Raw genomic sequence first — 17,976 nt, forward strand, 5'->3', positions numbered from 1 at the left:
CACATTTGAAAAATGCATTATAAAGACACTGCAGCAGATAAAATATAGGGGAGAAATGTTCTAAAACATATACCAAAACTATTATTTTACCAGAAAATGGAAGCACTTTGAAATAAATGTCCATGGAGTTTTTTGATGCACACTATTTAATTGTTTTTTTAAATGTGTAAAACAAAAGAGTGTCAAAAGTTGAGGTAAAATGGGAGCATTTTAGCTTGGATTGTATCCAGTATATTTTAAAATGTTAGCAAGACTGGTGTGTGTTTTATTTAAGCCCATCATATATCTTTGTTCTTGCCACATACTTCTGGCTTAGACACCTTACAGTTCAATAGCTTGTTCTAATTATTATTGTACAATATCAGCATATAAAGTATATGAAAGCCAGCGTGCCAAATTTTAATCTGAGATACACTGGAGTAACTACCGAATTTACTTTGCATTTACATCAGTGTGACAGATCAGAATTTGGTCCAGTGTCCATATAGCTGTCAGGAGCCTTTTTTCATAATATAGTCACTGAAGGGTCAATACATTGTAAAACTCAGATTTTTGACTTCCAGATTGGAAATATTCAAATGAATAATAATTCTGTTGGAACACTAAAACCTTATTAGGATGGCCCAGAGCACTAGTTAAATCCTTTACTCAGTCAATTATAGAGCGACCCTGATCTTTTTATGGCTGAGCTGTAAACCCAGCTAGGGATTTGAAAACATGATGATGACTTTCCAAGTTGCCTATGTGTTGATCTGGATGGGCTCATCTGGGTGCTAGATCCATAAATCTACCCTAAGCCTGAGTGTTGCTACCCTAAGCCTAACTTTAGGTGCCTTGGTGGGGTTTGAAGGAGTGGTCACTGGCCAGAGCCCTTGTTGGAGTTGGGGTGATCTTTGGTAAAGTTATTAGCATGTATATAGGGTATATAGGTTTTTTAAAAATTGTTTTAATATGTTTTCTCTGTAACCTTAAGAATAAATGGGCTTGCTTAGAAAGAGCTCTGTGGCATCTTACACTAATGGGCAAGTATGATGTTTATAGCCTCTGAGAAGAAAAGCAAAGTGTGCCTGCTTAGAAGTTGGGAATTCACAATGTAGGCAGGGGCCTGTGCAGCCTGAAAATACCCTGGTCAGGAAGGAGAGAGATGAGGATCTCTGCCCAAGAGAGATGATGGAGTCAGAAGTCTGAGAGGGAGTGCCCATGGTGGACCGTAGAGGGAAAATATTGGCGCAGATGCCTGAACTGTGACACTCTCCCCCAGAACAGCTGAGTTATTTGAGCACAGAGAGAAAAATTGTTCTTATAAACAATAATTTATGAAATGCCCACTAAGTCAAAAGTCACTGAATGGATTTTGTTGAAACTTTCTGCAAAAGGTCATCCATCAGCTGACACCACGCCTGAGGAATTTCACCCCAAAAGGAGGTGTTTTATAGAGTACATGATTAATGTCTGCAGGGAGGGATTTTAGATGGAGATGCCATCTCAGTCTTGGCTGGAGCGGTGCTTCAGTGTTATAGGAAGAATTGCATTATGGCGGCTGGGTTGGTTACAGAGGATAAGCTGTGAAGCTTAGTTGTGGCAGCGTAAAAAAAATTCTGTTGATAATCAGCTCTTTTAAAAAAAAAAATAAACAAAACCTATGGTCTGCTTGGCACTCTCCCAAATTACTAGACCGATAGACATTTCTATTTAATAATCACACTTCAAAACTTAAGTAGTACCCCCTCTTCAGCTTTGTTAACAGGGAATCATTAACACTGAACAAATAAAATATATATGCTTAATTGTTTGTATTGAAATAAACACTCTGGGCATCCCCTGCTGTTTAATGAACATGCACTGGGTTAACTAAAAGAGCTGCTGCCACTGACATCTTTGATTACTTGCTAGCGGCAGATGAAAGCTTAAAACTTGCTTGTTTCTATGACAATAAATATAAGTTCACCTTTTGGGCTCCCACCCCAACTCTCCTGTTTCCCTAGTCAAAGTGGGCCCAGACAGCAAAGACCTTCAGACTCAGGCTAACAAGTAAGCACAGTAACGGCTCTCTTCAGAGTTTGCTTATTCTTCTGGGGGAAAGTCTGTAAACAAAACCTTTAGGCTTCTGTCTACTAAACTGTGCTTGGGAACATTTCCAGGCCACAATTTTAAGAAGTGGATCCAATGACATCAATGGGGTCTGTGAATGCTCAACATTTTTGAGAATCAGGCCACTTATTTATGTACCTAAATATGGTCTGAGGAACCTAATACTAGACATCCAGTTTTTAAAATGTTCATCTGTATATCTTACAAGCATACCCCAGCCATTTGAATTAAGTCTTTCCTTTACCCCAATCCAAATGTCGTAGAGTGTATTTCAATGCAAGAATCAGCTTCCTGAAGTTCAGACACCAATTTTGGCTCAGGACATTGGGTAAGATCTCACTAAAGTCATTTATCTAGGTCTGACTTCCAATGTCCATGCTTCCTCCTCTAAAGCCATGATTCCTTTGCTTCTGCTGTGGTGACTCTTGGAAACCTGCTGGTTTATCTACCCTTGTTATGAAGAGTGTCCTCTTGTCCTAGGAGCAGGCACAAACATTTCATTGCTTTTTCCCTTAAGACTCTTTTTTTTCCAAAGCTGATTGCACTCAACACAGACTGCCCTCATTCTCATGAGGAAAAAATAGATGAGTACCTTAGCCAATGCTTTTAGCTAGATGAGATTGTAACAGGATGGCTTGCCCTGTAAGGGCTGCAGGGCTTGGGGCTAGCCAAACCTGGTCACTGAAAGATCCACATCTGCTAGGAATCAGGTGATTGCCCTAGAAAGAGCAGCAGGCGGCTGCAGTTAGTGGGGATTTTTAGAATGGGTTAGGTTTCAGCAGAGTCTAGTCATTTGGGACCAAGACTCTAGATAGGAAGGGCTGGGGTAGTTTGCTAAGGCAGGAGAGACCCTGAGCAAGTGAGAGAAAGACTGCAAAAGGTCTCCTGTCAGGGATGCCTGGGAAGAGGAGGAGAAAATATTTGGCTGACTTTACCTTGGGACTTTGAGTTTATTCTCTGTGAATAAACCCAGATTCCAAGGAGGGATATGTTGACCACAGGAAAAAGTGTGTGGAGTCTGTAAGCAGCCCTGAGAGGGGGAAACAGAGGCTGGGGATTGTAGAGTGGCCATCAGGGAGTGCTAAGAGTGCAGCTGACCCTATTAGAGAGAGAGTCATTTTTTCTTTCTATGTGACATCTCCTCATACAAGTGAGTGTTTCTCCAAAGAGGAGGAAAGGCTAGCTCCTCTCTTCAACAGTCATAGAGGGAGGAAAAAATGATGCTTCACTCTCCCATCTTTAGCAGCCAATGGGCCACATGCCATCTTAGACAGTCCCATCATACCATCACCTCCATTAACTTACCAAGTCAGTCTTGATGCCCGTTATGTTTTTCGCTCCCACTGCTCACCCTGAATGGCTGTTCCAGAACTTCACTCCTCTGATGGTTAGAAACCGTCATCTAATTTCAAGCTTAACCTTGTCGATGGCCAGTTTATAGCCATTTGTTCTTGTGTCCACATTGGTGCTTAACTTAAATAACTCTTCACCTTCCCTGGTATTTATCCCTCTGATGTATTTTATAGAGAGAAATCATATCTCCCCTCAGCCTTCTTTTGGTTAGGCTAAACAAACCAAGTTCTTTGAGTCTCCTCTCATAATGTACCATATATACTCATTCATTAGGCCATTTGTTTATAAGCCGACCCCCCAAGATGGTTAGGTAAAAATAGCAAAAACTGTATGACCCTTTCATAAGCCGACCCTATATATCAGGGGTTGGCAAACTTTGGCTCTTGGCCCATTAGGGTAAGCCGCTAGCGGGCCTGGATGTTTTGATTGCCTGGAGCGTTCACAGGCACGGAGCCCCACAGCTTCCAGTGTTCGCAGTTTGCCATTCCCAGCCAATGGGAGCTGCGGGAAGTGGTGCGCCACTTCCCGCAAATCCGATTGGCTGGGAATGGCGAACCACGGCCACAGGGAGCTGAGGAGCTCCATGCCTGCAGATGCTCCAGGTAAACAAAATTACAATGTATTAGATACTCAAATTAAATGATTCCATAGAGTTTAAAATCATCAAATTTTGGTGTAGACCCATTTATAAACTAACCCCTGCTCTTTGATGCGTCACTTTTTTACCAAAAATATTTGGCTTATGAACGAGTATATACGGTAGGTTTTCCATTCCTTGGATCATCCTGGTAGCCCTTCTCTGCACTTGTTGCAGTTTGAATTCATCTCTCTTAAACATGGGAGACCAGAACTGCACACAGTATTCCAGATGAGGTTTCACCAGTGCCTTATATAATAGTGCTAACACTTCCCTGTCTCTACTGGAAATACTTTGCCTGATGCATTCGAGGACTGCATTAGCCTATTTCATGGCTGCCTCACATCGACAGTTCATAGTCATCTTGTGATCAGCCAGTACACCCAGGTCTGTCTCCTCCTCCGTCATTTTCAACTGATAAGTCTACAGCTTATAGCAAAAATCCTTGTTGTTAGTCCCTAAATGCATGACCTTGCACTTTGCACTATTAAATTTCATCCCATTTCTATTACTCCAGTTTACAAGGTCATCCAGATCTTCTTGTATGATATTTCGGTCTTCCTCTGTATTGGCTTTACCTCCCAACTTTGTGTAATCCATAAATTTTATTAGCACGCTCTCACTTTTTATGCGAAGGTTGGCAATAAAAATGTTAAATAAAATTGTCCCAAGATCGCTCCCTGAGGAACTCCATTAGTAACCTTCCTCCAGCCTGAGAGTTCACCTTTCAGTATAACCCATTGTAATCACCACTTTAACCAGTTCCTTATCCACCTTTCAATTCTCATATTAATCCACATCTTCTGCAATTTAACTAATAATTTCCTATGCGGAACTGTATCAAATGCCTTAATGAAATCCAAGCAGATTACCTCTACTACATTTCCTTTGTCTAAAAAAATAACTTTTATTTTATTTTATTTTTCTCTTCTCAAAGAAGAAGATCAGGTTACTCTGGCATGATAGACCTTTTGTAAAACCATGTTGTATTTTATCTCAGTTACTGTTCACCTCTGTCCTTAACCACTCTCTCTTTCAAAATTTGTCCCATTCTTTCTGACCATTTACTGAATTACCAGCACCAATGCTCACCTGGATTTTCCTCTGGGAGCTCCCATTCATATGGGAGATACAGAATGACCCTGTTTAGACTGTGAAATGAGGTAAGGCCCATGGTTGTATATGGCTGCTATATGTGTTGCTGTCAGAGATGGCTGGGAATTTTCCATTTTGACAGAAAATGCAGTATGTGTAAAATTTAAATGTCATCAAAAGGTTTTGATTTTTCAAAATATTTTGGTTTGGGTTGCTTCAACACACTTGGAATATTTTCGTTTGTTGAACTGACATGAAACATTTCCTTTCAAATCAGTTTAACATTGAAGTTAATTTTCCTATGAGGCCCATTGTCTCATGGAAGTTGTAGTTCTGGTCCCCATTCTCTCCTTCTGGCTGACTTCCTGGCTGAACAACATCTCTTACGATGCAATGTGGTCTTCCCTCTGACCAAACTTCATGGTGCATTGTGGGAGTCACATGACTGCAGATGCCTCTTCAGAGATAGTGTCCAGACAGGGAGCCCAGTCCAGGGGCTATTATTCCAATGACAAACCATGGCACCATAAGAAAATGTAGACTAGCTCCTTTCCTGGGTGTACTTGGTACAAACTGACGTAGCTCTTTTCCTGGAAAAAGCTCAGGCCTGCTTCCCCCTTAATAATTTGTGTCCCTTTTCATGAAGAGGGAATTTATTTTGGAGAGACCTTTGGGCATATATTAAGAAAACTCAATTGTCATTTGAAATTTATTATATTTGCTCTGTGTTGCTACAATAGAACATATTGTGAAATTTAATGTGCAGGTTATAATTCACATTATTTAGATTAGTCTTCTTTGCGTTGCTTGAATGTATTCAATCTGTTGTTTTGAAATGAGTCTAACCATTAATCTTTTTATTCTATGTCCATTTTATTTGTATTACTTGGACCAAATTGGTTGGTGTTCCTGGCTGTAGCCAGACTAAGGGTTGCAAGGAGAATTTTTTTTTTAAATTTATATCTTTCAACTGGAGGTCTCTGTTACATGATCCTACACACAAACCTTCAGTGTAACTTTTGTCTGAATTGATTAAATGGGTTGTTTGGAGTACCATCATAGAATTGAGCTAATTAAATATTGTTCAAATTCTTCACTGGGGAGTTAAGCAGCCACTGAACCACAAACCAAAGTACTGCAGCTCAGAAGCTATATAATTAGAAGTTTAGGAGAATAAGTGCCCCTTTCTTTCTTAGAGAACTGTGGTAATCACCTCCTAGCATTTTGTCGACACATGGGAATGACAATGTAACCAACTGGAGCTTTTGTTGCAAAATAGACATGTTTTCAAAGAAGTAGGTGAACTCTGGTAGAAATGACACTTTTATCACATTGACTGTCAATGAGAGACTTTTGAAGGGGTGTCCATTTAGGGCTCCTTGCTCTTTAAGAAGTACAATTGTACTCATATAGCCCCTATCATCATGACATCTGAGCACCTCAAAATCTTTACTGAATTTGTCCTCACAACACCTTGGTAAGGCAGGGCAGTGCTATTATCCCCACTTTTCAGATGGGGAACTGAGACAGAGCTACTAAAGGATATTGTGACACAAAATAGCTTAGGCCTGGTCTACACTATGCATTTATACCGAATTTAGCAGCATTAAACCGATTTAACCCTGCACCCGTCCACACAATGAAGCCCTTTATATCGATATAAAGCGCTCTTAAAACCGATTTCTGTACTCCTCCCCAACGAGGGGAGTAGCGCTAAAATTGGTATTGCCATGTCGGATTAGGGTTAGTATGGCCGCAATTCGACGGTATTGGCCTCCGGGGGGTATCCCACAGTGCACCATTGTGACCACTCTGGAAAGCCATCTGAACTCGGATGCACTGGCCAGGTAGACAGGAAAAGCCCTGTGAACTTTTGAATTTAATTTCCTGTTTGGCCAGCTTGGAGAGCTCACCAGCACAGGTGACCACGCAGAGCTCATCAGCACAGGTAACAATGCAGTCTCCTGAGAATCAAAAAAGAGCTCCAGCATGGACTGCACAGGAGGTACTGGATCTGATCGCTATATGGGGAGAGGATTCCGTGCTAACAGAACTCCATTCCAAACGACGAAATGAAAAAACATTTGAAAAAATTTCCAAGGCCATGATGCAGAGAGGCCACACCAGGGACTCAGTACAGTGCCATGTGAAAGTTAAGGAGCTCAGACAAGCCTACCAGAAAACCAAAGAAGCAAACGGAAGGTCCGGGGCAGGGCCAAAAACATGCCACTTCTACGCTGAGCTGCATGCAATTCTAGGGGGGTTCGCCACCACTACCCCACCCCGTCCGTGGATTCCAAGGTGGGGGTGGTAATCTCAGCCATGCCTGAGGATTCTGCGGACGGGGAAGATTGAGGAGGAGGAGGAAGAGGAGGATGAGCTTGCAGAGAGCACACAGCACTCCATTCTCTCCAACAGCCAGGAGCTTTTTCTCGCCCTGATGGAATTACCCTCCCAGCCCTCCTAAGCAACTATCCCAGACAATGAAGCCATGGAAGGGACCTCTGGTGAGTGTACCTTTGTAAATATAAAACATGGTTTAAAAGCAAGCGTTTTTTAATGATTAATTTGCCCTGAGGACTTGGGATGCATTTGCGGCCAGTAAAGTTACTGGAAAAGTCTGTTAACATGTCTGGGGATGGAGCGGAAATCCTCCAGGGATATCTCCATGAAGCTCTCCTGGAGGTGCTCCAAAAGCCTTTGCAGAAGGTTTCTGGGCAGGGCAGCCTTATTCCGTCCTCCACAGTAGGACACTTGACCACGCCATGCATGTAGCAAGTAATCTGGTATCATTGCATGACAAAGCTTAGCTGCGTATGGTCCTGGTGTTTGCTGGCATTCAAGCAGGGGCAGCTCCAGGCCCCAGCACGCCAAGCGCGAGCTTGGAGCGGCATGCTGCGGGGGGTGCTCTGCTGGTCGCCGAGAGGGCGGCAGGCAGGGTGCCTTTGGCGGCATGCCTGCGGAGGGTTCGCTGGTCCCGTGGCTCCGGGAAGCCGCGGGACCAGAGGACCCTCCACAGGCATGCCTGCGGGAGGTCCACCGGAGCCGCAGGACCGGCGAGCGGCAGAGCACCCCCCGCGGCATGATGCCGTGCTTGGGGCGGCAAAATGTCTAGAGCCGCCCCTGCATTCAAGCAACATCCGTTCTTTATCTCACGGTGTTATCCTCAGGAGAGTGATATTGTTCATGGTAACCTGGTTGAAATTCAGGAATTTAATTAAGGGGACAGATGGTTAGGCTGTTTGCCTGGAACCTAAAAGAAATCCTTCCCTGCATTTAGCCAAGCGGGGGTGGGAGGTGATTGGCGCTGAGCTTTTTTGCATTTGGCTAGCTGGGATCTCCCCTGCTACCAGCCATGCGGTGGGGGGGAGGATGGCTAGCAGCGATCTTCCATGATACGAACCACGCGGTGGGGGGAGGGGTAAAGCGATCATCCCAGAGAATTGGATGGGCAGTTCTGGTGCTGCACGTTAACAGGAAAGAAGCAGCACTCAACGGGCTTTGCTTGCTATTTGGGAAAGGAGGGCGCTGGATATATGAGGGCTTCAGAAGCCGAAAGACAATGGCTTACCATGGCCGCATGCAAGCCGAATTCTGATGCCCGGACCTGCGTCTGTGATCATAGAATCATAGAATCTCAGGGTTGGAAGGGACCTCAGGAGGTCATCTAGTCCAACCCCCTGCTCAAAGCAGGACCAAACCCAACTAAATCATCCCAGCCAGGGCTTTGTCAAGCCTGACCTTAAAAACCTCTAAGGAAGGAGATTCCACTACCTTCCTAGGTAACCCATTCCAGTGCTTCACCACCCTACTAGTGAAAAAGTTTTTCCTAATATCCAACCTAAACCTCCCCCTCTGCAACTTGAGACCATTACTCCTTGTTCTGTCATCTTCTACCACTGAGAACAGTCTAGATCCATCCTCTTTGGAACCCCCTTTCAGGTAGTTGAAAGCAGCTATCAAATCCCCCCTCATTCTTCTCTTCTGCAGACTAAACAATCTCTAACACCAAAGCCGCAGGCACTCAATATTAAGATGCAAAATGTGACCTTGTAGTGAGATCACATGTGCTATGTAAGGTGAATAGTGTCGTTCACCATGAAAAAGTATAACCATTGTTCTGTAAAATGTATCTTCTCTCCCTTGTTTCCCTCCCTCCTGCAGCTGCAAATTTTTCAAGTCTCCCTCCTCCATCCCGAAGGCTATCTCAGATAAGGCGGCGGAAAAAAAAGACGCGAGACGAAATGTTCTCGGAAATCATGGAAGTGACCCGCAATGAAAGAGCTCATCTGAATGAGTGGAAGGACGTGGTATCAAAGTACAGGAAAGATGCCAGTGACCGTGAGGACAGGAGGGACGAATGTGAGGAGAGGAGAGACGCTCGAGATGAGAGGTGGCGGCATGAAGATCAGCGGTGGCGGGATGCAACTCTGGGGCTGCTGCGTGATCAAAATGACAGGCTCCGGCGTCTGATGGAGCTTCAGGAACGGCAGCAGGATCACAGAGTGCCACTGCAGCCCCTGTATAACTGCCCTCCCCACTCACCATGTTCCTTAGCCTCCTCACCCACCAGACGACTAAGAACGCGTGAGGGGTGGCTCCGTGCACCTGCCCATTCCACCCCAGTGGACAACCCAACCAAAAAGCTGTCATTATTTTGAAATTTTTTTAGTGGCCTTTTCCTTCCCTCCTATCCTCCTCCCAAACCCCACCCGGGCTACCTTGTCAGTTCTCGCCCTCTTTTTATAATTAATTAATAAAGAATACATGATTTTTAAATGAGAGTGATTTTATTTCCTTAGGAAGCAAGCGGTAATCGAAGTGGGAGGGTGGGTGGCTTACAGGGAATGAGTCAATCAAGGGGCAGGGAGGTTTCATCAAGGAGAAACAAACACAACAGTCACACCGTACCCTGGCCCATGACGAAACTGGTTTTCAAAGCTTCTCACATGCGCACTGCTTCCTGGTGTGCTCTTTTAATCGCCTTGGTGTCTGGCTGTGCGTAATCAGCAGCCAGGTGATTTGCCTCAGCCTCCCACCCTGCCATAAAGGTCTCAGAGATTGTGGAGCACACATCAAGCAGCAATAACAATGGGGACATTGGTTTGGCTGAGGTCTGAGTGAGTCAGTAATGTGCACCAGCGCGCCTTTAAATGGCCAAATGCACATTCTACCACCATTCTGCACTTGCTCAGCCTGTAGTTGAACAACTCCTGACTACTGTCCAGGCTGCCTATGTATGGCTTCATGAGCCATGACAGGCTGGGTCCCCCAGGATAACTACAGGCATTTCAACATCCCACACTGTTAATTTCTGGTCTGGGAAGTAATTCCCTTGCTGCAGCCATTTAAACAGAGTAGTGTTCTTGAAGACGCGAGCGTCATGAACCCTTCCCGGCCATCCCACGTGGATGTTGGTGAAACATCCCTTGTGATCCACCAGTGCTTGCAGCACCATGGAAAAGTACCCCTTTCGGTTTATGTACTCGGTGCCTTGGTGCTCCGGTGCCAAGATAGGGATATGGGTTCCATCTATCGCCTCACCACAGTTAAGGAATCCCATTGCAGCAAAGCCATCCACTATGACCTGCACATTTCCCAGAGTCACAACCTTTCGTAGCAGCAGCTTAATGATTGCTTTGTCTACTTGCATCACAGCAGCCGCAGCCCCCACAGTAGATTTGCCCACTCCAAATTGATTCCCGACTGACCAGTAGCTGTCTGGCGTTGCAAGCTTCCAGAGGGCTATCACCACTCGTTTCTCAACTGTGAGGGCTGCTCTCATCTTGGTATTCTGGCGTTTCAGGGCAGGGGAAAGCAAGTCACAAAGTTCCATGAAAGTGCCCTTACGCATGCGAAAGTTTCGCAGCCACTGGGAATTGTCCCACACCTGCAACACTATGCGGTCCCACCAGTCTGTGCTTGTTTCCCGGGCCCAAAATCGGCGTTCAATGGCTAGAATCTGCCCCATTAACAGCATGATCTCCAAAGCGCAGGGGCCCGCGGTTTGAGAGATTTCTCTGTCCATGTCCTCATCACTCTCGTCGCCGCGCTGCCGTAGCCGCCGCCTCCTTGACTGGTTTTGCAGGTCCTGGTTCAGCATTGACTGCACGAGAATGCGCGAAGTGTTTACAACGTCCATGATTGCTGTCTTGATCTGAGCAGGGTCCATGCTTGCCGTGCTATGGCGTCTGCACAGTTCACCCAGGGAAAAAGGCGTGAAACGGTTGTCTGCTGCTTTCATGGAGGGAGGGGTGAGGTTGTACCCAGAACCACCCGCGACAATGTTTTTTGCCCCATCAGGCACTGGGATCTCAACCCAGAATTCCAATGGGCAGGGGAGACTGCGGGAACTATGGGATAGCTATCCACAATGCAACGCTCCGGAAATCGACGCTAGCCTCGGTACATGGATGCACACCGCCGAATTAATGTGCTTAGTGTGGCCTCGTGCACTCGACTTTATACAATCTGTTTTAAAAACCGGTTTCTGTAAAATCAGAATAATCCCATAGTGTAGACATACCCTCAGTCTCCTGTGGGTTGTAACACTGGTCTAATTTCAGTTTGCGATGGGTTTCCTGAGGTGCAACCTAAACTGTGGAACTGCTGAGCCCTCTGTCTCACCAACCTGGGATCCCTCTCACACTGTGATGCTGTTGCTAAGCCACAAGCCTCTATCAGGTACTGCAGTTACACAGACATCCATAGACAGGGACAAAGCCAACTGAGTTACATGACTGCTTCTCCCAGTCACTCATGAACCAACAATAGAGCGGCTTCAGCTAATTACCTCCAGCTCCCCAGCTTTGCACCCCAGAACTGTACTGTCTTGCACTGGTCAGAAGCTTGACCAGTGTAAGTTCATTAAGGTCACCTTTCTAAAAACTGGATGTGCAGCAGCCTTTGTAACTTAAGTAGACTTCCCAAGCACTTCAACCAAAACAGTTTTAGGTAAAATATAAAACAGATGTATTAACTACAGAAAGATAGATTTTAAGTGATCATAAGTAGTGAGCATAGAGATCAAAGTTGGTTACCTAAGAAATAAAACAAATTTGCAGTCTTAGTTCTATAAACTAAACAGGATTTGAATTAAGGAGTGTCTCACCCTGATAGATGGTACAAACAGGTCACGGATCTTCAATACACAGGCTGGGACTCTCCTCCAGCCCGGGACCACCTCCCCAGTTCAAAATCTTTGTCCTCTAAATGTGTTTCCAGGTGTTGAGTTGTGGGGGGAGTGAGGCCAAGAGATGATGTCACTCCTCTTTTATAGTTTCTTCCAGCTTGCTGGAAAGATCTCTGCTTGTGACATGGGGGTCTGCCCCCATTGGTCAAGCATTCTCCATTGTATACAGTTCCTGGGACACTGGCTTCTCTTTAATGGGCCATCAGCACGTCTGGCTGCTCCACTGTTGTACCTGAAAGACTGGTTGTGGATGTTCCCAACCTCAAAACATATTTCAGTAACACACAAATAGCAAAACTGCATAACTTTACATACAATGATAGCACTTACAATACAACAGGATATGAATGTTCAACAGATCAAGACTTTTAAAATGATACCTGACAAGGCATACTTTGTACAAAACATATCATAACTGTATGACAGTGGTGAATATGGGGGGTTCCAGGGTGTTGCTTTGAGGCACAGAGTCCCACACAGTTATTGGGTTTAGTGTACAGGTGCTATTGGTGGCCTGTGAAATAAAGGAGGTCAGACTAGATGATCTGGTGATCCCTTCTGGCCTTAAACTCAATGACTTGCCCAAGAAGTCAAAAGCATAGAATTATACCTGGGTCTCCTGAGTTGCAACCTAGCACCCTAAGCAAGCTGGGAACATTTAATCACCACTCCTGGAAATCTGGTGCTGGGGGCTGTATGGGATGGGGAACTGCTAAAGCCCAGTGTCCCTAAGTGGGTTCCTCATGGTTCAGACAATGCAGACCTGAGAAGTCCCCACTTCACCTGCCCCGCTCTCCTGCTATTACCACATCCTGAACATTTTAAAATGAAAAAAGTAATAGGTCACTTTGTCTATAAGTACCTCAAGGCTTTCAGGGATCAGTGTTATGACTACAGCACTGGGAACACCTGAGAACAAGAGAGTGCATCTTGCAGTGACTCTGTTCTTAGCGTGGAAAGCACAGGAAAACAGACCCCTAAATGACAATAAAACCAAACCCATAGGATATAAATTATGGCCTTTCAACAAAGGAAGAGCTCATGGTTCTAAACCCCAAGGGGGGTTACAGTGAGCAAGACCCCTTTCAAACCTTGTCCCAAGGAAGTGCTGGCTGTTCCGAGGTAGCGTGACAGGGTGTGTGTGTCTGGAGGGACAGAGCAGCTGTCTGGGGATGCCCCGGGACATGAATCAGGAGGTGCACTGTGCCAGGGGGGAATCATTCAAAAAGGACAAACCAGAGCTAGACCCAGTATCTCTGTTGCCCAGAGCTGTATGGGGCCATGAGTAGTGGGACTTGTGACCTTGGATTGGGAATAAGGAGGGAGGCTGTAGGTAGGTATCCCTCTGTAAATAAATATTTCCCTTTCCTATGTTCATTGTATTAATCCAGTGTGTGTTTATGTGTTTACTCTGGGGGGGTTGGAACAGGTGCCCCTGGGTGGAAGGGAGTTTCCCTGCTGCATTTCTGTATGCGCCTTTTCTTGGCTGGAACTGTCTGCAGAGTGGACTCCAGAGTGGGCTATGATGGTGCTATAGTTACAGTACTTTTAAAATTATCAATAAAAAATGTTCAGGAAACACTGAATACAGACATTAAAATAAGCATTTATTTTTTTACATGTTTTAAAAAAAATCCTCATGAGCTCACTCTTCAAAAATTTGTGTTCAGATCAATCCAGATATTACTACTCCCATAAATACAGAGCTGGGCCAAAAATTGTGTCAGATGCAGACTAAGGCGAGGCTGAAACAACAGTGAGGACAAGTGATTGATGGAAGAGAACTGATACTGTTTATTTTAGTGAAATTACATTCAGGTTCAAACTTGTGACTTCATCAGTTAATCTGCGTGACTGTGAATTTTTGAAAACTTATTTGAACACACTGAAATTCTGCCCTGAACAAAATATTATTATTAATAATAATTCTTATTCAAAAGAATTTAAAAAAACCATTGCTGGGCTAAGCATGAGACTACAAGCCAAATTCTGATCTCAGTCCAGTGTAAATCTGCGGTAAATGACTTCAGGGGAAATTCTACAGATCTACCTTGTTGTAACTGATACCAGAACCTGGCTTATGGTTTAAACTCTTTGACAATGGTCTCTTTCCAGTAGATTGGCAGTTCCTGTAATCACAGAATCCAGCCATGCCTGGCAACCCTACCTTGGCTGATTTTTCCCCTTTATATGTTCAGCTCTTTATAAAAAGTTACTATATGCAAACAGACAATCTAGTTAATGCTTAGTCTAGTAGCTAAAGGAAGAATTCCCTGTGTGTATTTTACTTTTGAAAACATCTGTCTGCCCTTGAATTAGTTTGTTCTTTGAACTGCAATCACTCTCTTATCTGGAGAATCTCTGACACGTCCTTCATTTCTTACAGTGCATCCTGAATCCAGCAGACATTTCTTAATATATAGAATAGATGCAAATTTGTTTTCACCCATTTATTACATCGGGAGTATTCCTCAAGAGCCCCTGGACATTTCCCATTTTGCTGAGTCAAAGTAATAGCAGGGAGTTGCAAAAGCAATGCAAGTAATCTGAGCTATTCTGAGGCAAGAGTGAAGGCCTGTCAGCTGTAAACAATAGCTTCCTCCCCCTTTGTTCAAGTGTGAATTTTGCCGGCTCCTTTTGGGGGCAGGGTGAAGGTGGAAAGAGTGAGAGGTGACTTAAGTACATAAGAATGGCCATACAGGGGCAGACCATTGGTCTATCTAGCCCAGAATCCTGTCTTCTGACAATGGCCGGAGCCAGATGCTTCAGATGGAATGAAAAAAACCAGGGCTATTATCAAGTAAGTCAACCCCTATCATCCGGTCCCAGCTTCTGGCAGTCAGAGGTTTAAGGACACCCGAAGCATGGGGTTGAGTCCCTGGCTATCTTGGCTCATAGCTATTGATCTGTCCTCCATGAGCTTAGCTAATTATTTTTTGAACCCAGTTATACTTTTTGGCCTTCACAACAACCCCCGGAAATGGGTTCCACAGGTTGACTGTGCATTGTGTGAAGAAGTATTTCCTTGTATTCATTTTAAGCCTGCTGCCTATTCATTCTTGTGTTATGTGAAGGGGTAAATAACACTTCCTTATTCACTTTCTCCACACCATTTGTGATTTTATAGACCTCTACCATATCCACCCTTAGTTGTCTCTTTTCTAAGATGAATAGTCCCATCTTTTAAATTTATCCTCATATGGAAGTTGTTCCATAATCCATGGATGATTCCATAATCATTTTTGTTGCCCATCTCTGTACTTTTTTCAATTATAATATATCTTTTTTGAGATTGGGCAACAAGAACTGCATGCAGTAGTCAAGGTGTGGGCCTACCATGGATTTATATAGTGGCATTATGATATTTTCTGTCTTATTAGACAGCTAATTTAGAACCCATCATTTTGTGTGTATAATTGGGATGATGTTTTCCAATGTGTATTACTTTGAACTTATTAACATTGAATTTCACCTGCCATTTTGTTGCCCAGTCACCCAGTTTTGTGAAATAACCCTTTGTAACTCTTTGTAATCAGCCTTGGACTTAACTTTCATGACTAATTTTGTATCATCTGCAAACTTTGCCAGCTCACTCTTTACTCCTTTTTCTACATAATTTATGAATGTGTTGAACAGCACTGGTCCCAGTATAGATCCTTGGAGACCCCTGCGATTTACCTCTCTCCATTGTGAAAACTGACCATTTATTCCTACTATTTGTTTTCTGTCTTTTAACCAGTTACTGATTCATAAGAGGACCTTCTCTCTTATCCCGTGACTGCTTACTTTCCTTTAGAGCCTTTGGTGTGGGACCCCGTGTTACTGTAGTAATGTAATGCACATGATCAATATAAAGAGATTAAGAAATAGTTTATCATTCCACTATATTTACTGTTGAATTCAATTGTGAAAAATTGCTTGGTTTCATTTTCTGTTATATTTGTGTGACATCTACGTATTTTCTTCACTTTCCTAGAATTTGATTTTTTTTTACCAGTTTTTAAAAATGCCATTAAAAAAACAATACCGTGCAGAACACACTTTACATTATATGACTTCTAGAATCGGTGTCTGGATAAATGAATGAAAACTACCACAAAACCCCAACACTAATGAACTCTCAAGAAACTATGATGAGCTTGCATAGGCAGAGTCTTGTACCAACTGCAGCAAGGGCAAGGTTTGTGAGGGGGATTCTCTTATTCAAGGTACAATTGGCACCTACTGGGAACAAGCAACCATTTTAAACTAAAAAATAAACACTCAAGAAATTGCTGTCAAGATTGACAGACTTAAACTTATGCCTAGGGTGGGATTTTCAAAAGTGCTTAGCGTTGGCCTAACTCTGTTGACAGGAGTTTTACTGCTGGCTCCAGTGGGAACTGAATACTTTTGAAAATCCCACCCTAAAAATCACCATTGTTTATACTATCCCTCATGCCTAGACTAAAGATTCCAAGATGGATAATATTCAAGTTACTTTGTTGGGAGACCCTACAATAACAATCAGAACCCAATGAAGGTGTTTTTAGGACTGGTCTACACAAGCCTTCCAGCCATTGTCTCATCTATAGATGGTTTTAACTTAGTTACAAATAAAACTCTGTGAGTGTGGCCAACCGGTTTAAATTCTAACTTAGAACATGGTTTTAGAACTTTGACAGAACAAGTTTTTTCTGGAACTGAGTTTAAACTGGTGCTCATGAGAGATGTCATCTCTTTTCTCTACCTTTTTGGGCCAGTTTCAGCCTGACAGTGACACTCAGGTGTGAGTGTGTAGGGGAAGGACGAGGCCCAAGGAACCTTCCACAGACCATGTAAGGGCCAGGCAAATATGCAGCCTGTGGATGGAGTAGACTGCTCCCTCCCAAGTTTCTTGGGGCATCTAGTTCTCCAACAGAAGAGAGGGGAGGCAGACAATAGGAGAAAGCATACCTTCATTCACTCTATGCACTGACCTGCAAAACTGTCCAACTACAGTGGAGGGATAGTAATCTGAACCCCATTAAGGGTTGTAGCAGTGGGCACACGGACACTGCATCTTAGTACCTGGGAACTCCAAAAGGCATTTTGCCTTCCTGAAGCAGAATGCTGCCAGATGCAGCTCCACCTCACCCAGGGAAGAGCAGCTCCTCACTTCATCCACCCCAGGACTGTGCCTACCAGATCCAATCAATCCCTTTGTTCCATGCTTGTGAGTGACTTGTCAGCAGACTGATATAGAAGGGATAAGAAGTCTTTTCTCTGAAACAACAGGAGGTAAGTATATTTCATTATCTGCCTGCATTTAAGAATGGCAAAAAGCACAGTAATAATATGATGTGAGCACCTTTGCAAACCACCCCGGGTGGGTCTAATTTTCTAATCTTCACAGCATCCCTTCATACAAGCTCAGACCTAAAAAACCTAGCTCAGCAGTAGGCCACAATAGTTTTTCAAGTCTCCACTGACATAAAAGCATGTACTGTACATTTAAGTAGAATCTTTCCAAAATTTGCATTAATATAAAGCTTCCATTTTCACTCATTAAAAAATGCATATACATTTTGATTCTGGCAGTGTGAAAAATTTTTTCACACCTGTGTCCATTACATTATTGTTAGCAACA

At 43.8% G+C, this 17,976-nt stretch overlaps 1 protein-coding gene across 2 annotated transcripts in view; it reads right to left on the reverse strand.

The window, feature by feature from the left end:
* The window catches only part of TBL1X (transducin beta like 1 X-linked), a 339,461-nt gene extending 321,860 nt beyond the window's left edge, over positions 1-17,601 (reverse strand). For both annotated transcript variants that reach the window (XM_044993779.1, XM_044993606.1), the window contains exon 1: positions 17,532-17,601. The gene's annotated coding sequence lies outside the window, so the exon portion shown is untranslated. The remainder of the gene's footprint in view (positions 1-17,531) is intronic.
* Positions 17,602-17,976: the final 375 nt, after the last annotated feature.

This window comes from Mauremys mutica, chromosome 1, assembly GCF_020497125.1.
Source record: "Mauremys mutica isolate MM-2020 ecotype Southern chromosome 1, ASM2049712v1, whole genome shotgun sequence".
NCBI lineage: Eukaryota > Metazoa > Chordata > Testudines > Geoemydidae > Mauremys > Mauremys mutica.